We start from the raw sequence: 5,637 nt of genomic DNA on the forward strand, positions 1-5,637 counted from the left end.
CTGCAAACTCAGCTGCAGCTCAAGGTATGTAAACGTACATTTCTTACAATCATTCAAACAAATTTAATTTCAAATTGAAAACACATTTCTTCCAAAACAACTTAAAATCGCACACACGGAAGAACCAAAAAGATTGAAAAATCATGATACTTTTTTCTTTCGTCTGTCGATTTTAGAACTGGTTCGGAACTATAGAATTTAGGACTAGTTCGGAACTATCGAAAAAGGGATGCAGCGGGGGGCAACTGACACTTCCTAGGACATCGCCATGTTATATTCGCCATGTTATTATCGCGAACCAGTACTGGGTCTAAATGCACTAGAAGCGCACCAGTTCAGGACTAGAGATTTTCCCCACAGGGAGACTACTGCTTTAGATTCTGCGATCGCAGGTTCGAATCCGATTGGAGGTGGTTAGAGTAAGGTAAGTCAATTATTTAAATTTAAATATAAATAACAAATTGTAAAATTAATTTCTTATGTGGAAAAACCTAAATACTCAAATAACACAAAAAATAAATTATATAATTTTTTTAATATAATTTAAAAAATTATAGTTAAAAAACAAATAAAAAATAAAAAGAAATAAAGAAAATCCTGCTCTGGGACTAGAACCTTGCATCTCCCGACTAGCACTCCAGAGCTTTGCTCTGTCGGCCATTGCCTCTGTTAGAGCACCGCGAGCAAAATAACATACTTATTCCTTTCACGGGTGGCAAGTAACTTTTCCTAAAAATTAAGGAATTGTGATTTCCTTAAACTGAGTGAAATCGTTTGCTAATATTAAGGCAGCCATGTCATTGGAGCTATGTGATTGGAGCCATTTCAAGGTAATATTTCCTTAGAATAATATACTTTTTTCCTAGCATCATGAGTGTGGGTGGGGTGCATGCAATAACACCATACGCAATAATTCCCATTACTTGGACAATAAAAAGCAATTTCAGAAATGAACTAGTGTCATTTTATTATTATTCTTTTTTCTAAACGGTTATAATGACAGCAGTGCATAATTGCGAAAGGAGGGGAGGAGGAGGGGGACGCGAGCGCGACGTCGAACGCGGCGCGGGGCGGCGCGCGAACGCGGACCGCCGCGACGCTGGGCACTTTCAAAATTGTATACCTACAAATCCGTCCATTTAACTTGTTCAGGTACTATTTTTTGTCAAATGTAACTTGTTCAGGTACTATTTTTTGTCAAATGTAACTGGGTGACTACATATGTGCATTATTTTGCTTTATTACTCAATTGTTAAGTTTAAAAGTTGGTCTTATTGCTCAACGAGAAATGAAATAAAGCAAATTTGTGTTATTTCACATTCAATTGGGAAATAACACAAATTTGCGTTATTGCCGTTTGTTTTTTTTCCATTATGTTTATTCCTTTATCTCAAATTAATTGCACTCAGCCTACATACATATTCTAGTAAAAGATTAAATTCTACTTTTTCTTATTCGTTTTCTAAAAATTTCAAAGTAAGTAAGTTTCGACAGAATTTCCACGGACATAACACTTTTGACGAGCCTCAAGGAGTTCCCCAAATTCTAAACTCTCAAAATCTCAATAAACTCCACCCCCTCAATGGGTAATATCACTGTCACAGATATCACATATGATTTTTGGGCCCAATTGGAGACGGATAAGGCGTGTCGCACAGGGGGTAGAGTACAGATTCCTCTATATTAAGATAATTTTTTTTTTCATTTAATACCCAAAATCGATACTACCGTAGTCGAAGATATCACATATAAATTATGGCCCCGATTGGAGTCGTTTAAGGCGTGTCGCAAAGGGGTCAAGGACCATATGCCTCTAAGGACTCAAAAAATTAAAAACATTTTTTTTTCTTGTCCAGACTCGATGCTGCTAAAAATGGGACAACACATACAAATTTTATTTCCGATTGGAGTCGGTTAAGACGTATTCATAGGGTAATCGGAAACTTGACCGCTATGCGATACACCTTAACCGACTTCAATCCGGACCAAAATGTATATGTGAAATCTTCGACTATGGTAGTATCGATTTTGGGTATCAGACGGGGAAAATTATTAGTTTTAATTTTTTGAGTCTCCATACAGAAATCTGAACTTTGCTCCCTTTACGGCACGCCTCAAACGTCTGCAATCGGGACCAAAATGTATATGTGATATCTTCGACTATAGTAGCATAGACGTAAGGGTTGAGGCTTAGGAAATCTGATGTAAAATTTTGCTTCCTGCATTTAAGAACCACCCTAATATATTTACATACATATATGTACATATGTATGTACATCTTTAAGAAGTGATTAGTTATTTGCAACGCACCTTTATTAAGCGGCTTTGGATTTAATTGTTTGCGTCGGGACATTGTACGCCAGGAAAAACCTCAATTGGTTGCAATTCCAAATTTAATTCAGCAGCTGCTAAGAATTTTGAAACAATTGAAATGAATTGAAAACAATTCAGCAGAAACAGCGGTATTACTTACAATAATTATGATGCAAACATTTTATAGTCACTTCACTGAATATAGGTTATAATTTGAATTGCAACATTTCCAACAATTTTAACTTTTTAATTTGTTTTTTTTTGTTATTATTTTTAACTGCCTCCTTCTTTTTCCTTTCCTTCTATTTTTTATGTATGTAATTTAAAACGGATACGGATGCTAAATTTGTCTTAGTCATTCATACACAATTATTGGTGTTTACGTGAATGTATTCAAACAAGGTTTGTGGTATTTTATTTAATATTTTAGCAACGGGTATTTTACTTTTCACATTAAACCTTTACAAAATTAATTTGTTTTTATTTTACCACATATTAACGCTTAAGCTGCAAAAGAAAACCGCATCGGCAACTGCCTATCATAAACAAATCATTTCGATTTTAACGACACACGCACAACGTGGCGCTGATCCTCCATAAATATTATAAAAACACGGCAAATAAATATTAGCTTCAATAAATGTTTTGAGCTTTTTCGGCCGATTTTAGCATGTTAAAACAAATTCACCAATTGGTGTTATAAAGCGTATGGGTAACATTGCCCCATAAACAAAAGAAAATATAACACAATCGAATTGTACATAGACCAACCGACGGCGTTAGTATTGCAATCACCGATCAAATAACATTTTTTACAAATATAACAGTGACAACGCTGCCAATTGAACGATTCATGTACCGGAATTTAAAGCTTTAACATTTTTTTTTTATACACACATTCACTGTTTTGCCCGGGCCCCTTTGGTCGAAATTATCGCACAAATGTTGCATTCTTTAGGAAATTTACTTTACTTACGCATCACCCGGTAAAATATTTTAACTGAAACTTTATAGATACACTATAATGTAAAAATTTAAGCTGTTTTAAATGTTTTCGTAGGAACAAAACTTAACTAGGTCGTTTACGAAACGTTGTGAACAAAGTAATCATATGTGCCAAAACAAATTTTTTTTCCGAAAATATAAACTTTTCCATAGAAATTTAATATTGATGTTGCCACCCAAATCATAGAAAAAAATACTGCTATAAAAATTGGTTTTTGTAACGTGCGCGATTTTCGCGGAAAGGCACATATGTAGAAATATACTTCGAAATTAAATACAAAAATTGCGGGTGGTAATAAAGATTTTAAATACTAATCAACTGTGTCGTAAACTAGGCGCGAATCACTGCACACGCCACAGTCTATAATTCGTCCGATAACGCCCACATAGTTATATAAGTCACCAAAAAAAAAAATAATTTGCCAACAAATAATCAACGTCTAACCGGCTATGCGCCAAAAACCCGGGAAAAAAATCTTAAAGCTTATTGAAATCGCTGAAGTCCAAACCAGCGTCGAATGAATCGAGACGAGCGACTGCCGCTAAAGCAAACACACTAAAGCGCAAGAAATCGAAACAAATTGAAATCGAATGGTGTGGGAGCCATGGGGCGAAGGCAAGCGGTGGTCGCTATGGAGTCAACAACAGAAATCAAGCGCAAAATGTCAAATCGAAGCATCGCCAAAACAAAACAAAACTCAAGTACAGGGAGCATTGAGAGACGCCGTGTAGTAGATGGGCAGCAGTGTTGCCGCGACATCACGAAAAAATGTATAGTAAAAAAAACCGAAAATTGATCAAATAATGTATCACTTAAAACTTAACTTGGTTTCATAACTTTGCTTTTCATTATTGTCAATAACCAAAAAATCTTGTAATGTCCATACATATACATACGTTTGTACATGAAGAAAAATATCTTAGATATTTAGATGCATCAGACAATTGTGTGATAATTTCCACGTTAAACTCGTTGGAAATTATGTCAAAAAGATGAAACTACCTTCAGTGCCGACTTTATTTTGACCATGACCCCGTTTTATTATCAACAGTTTGTAATGAAACTCCTTTTCTCTTTTATATTGGATCAATTTTAAAGCTGGAGCCGCAGAGCTACATACGTATGTATGAGGCAAGCAAAGTAAATGAATGCAGTCAGCTCATTATACATATATAGTTTGTTTAAAGCATTTTTCTTTAAGCTTATTTGATCTCAAAACTTTTAATATTTTCGATCAAATTGTAAAAGCTGCCACTGTATACATATGTATTTATTTTGCATATTGTATTTTTTAATGTATCAAAATTTGTACTGGGCGGAAAATTTAAGTATCTCGCGAAATGAGCAAAAAAAATAGTTGCATTACACGTATCACTTTTGAAGTAAATGGATCAAAAGGGCAACACTTATCGGGAGCAGAATTTGCAGAGCGAATTGAAGAATACCGGAACCGGATTATCTCGCCATTTGGAGCTTCACTTGTTCTCTCTGAGGTTTTGTTTTGCTAACCATTCGTCACATGCTCATATTTGTACAAAGGCAACTCACACAAACTCGTTCAAATTCCACAATCTTGTTATGTGGATGAAAATGTGATAAGCAACGGTTATGATCCACAGGCATGCTGCCACTAGCATCGATTGTAATTCCCACAGTGGGCTATATGCGCTTAATTCCATACCAAGTTCATCACGCTTTTAGCGCTTTTCGAGCTTTCAACGCTTTACCTAGCTGTACGCTGGAAACATGAAAACGCCTGGTGTAGAGCTCCACTATTAGTTTTGAAAACAAATGTTTGGTGGCCAATTTCGGGTTTTCGTAATCCGTCTGAAACTGAAGTATGTCCCGCATAGTAAATACATACATGGAAACCAAAAGCCAAAAGTGAACCAGTTCGGGGAAAAGGAAACTCAAGATAATGCTGATTAAGATTTACGTTAGCTGGACCGATTTGAAAATACTTCTGGAGTTTTTTATGAATAAGAAATAGTAACTTAAAGAAATCTTCCTTTTACTAATTGCTCTATTTTCTCGCAGAAGCTGAATCTCATCAAAAATAAATGCATCAGATATCATTTTTTGGTATTTTTTCATATAAACTTATTCGAGAATTTCATTTAAATTGCAGCCTAAATTGTGTTTACTTTTTTGACAGTGCCATCGGCAAAGTGATTTATGGTTCGATTATCGATAGAAATCGAACCTCAGTTGCGTTGCTAGTTGCCAAAACGATATTACAGATGGCAACTGGCAACTTTCAACTGACAACTGCAGTAGTGTGTATACCGGCGACTACATTTTTGTGGTTGCTGGGAATG

General features: G+C 35.4%; 1 long non-coding RNA gene across 1 annotated transcript; it reads right to left on the reverse strand.

The window, feature by feature from the left end:
* Positions 1 to 2,314: 2,314 nt before the first annotated feature.
* Positions 2,315 to 3,847, reverse strand: LOC118749321. Its single transcript, XR_004994203.1, has 3 exons — positions 3,764 to 3,847; positions 2,474 to 2,849; positions 2,315 to 2,408 (listed from the first exon to the last, which is right to left on the reverse strand). It is a non-coding gene; the product is annotated as an uncharacterized LOC118749321 (long non-coding RNA).
* Between the last annotated feature and the right edge of the window lie 1,790 nt (positions 3,848 to 5,637).

This window comes from Rhagoletis pomonella, unplaced genomic scaffold (genome assembly GCF_013731165.1).
Source record: "Rhagoletis pomonella isolate Grant_MI unplaced genomic scaffold, Rhpom_1.0 Rhpom_scaffold_00015, whole genome shotgun sequence".
Lineage (NCBI taxonomy): Eukaryota > Metazoa > Arthropoda > Insecta > Diptera > Tephritidae > Rhagoletis > Rhagoletis pomonella.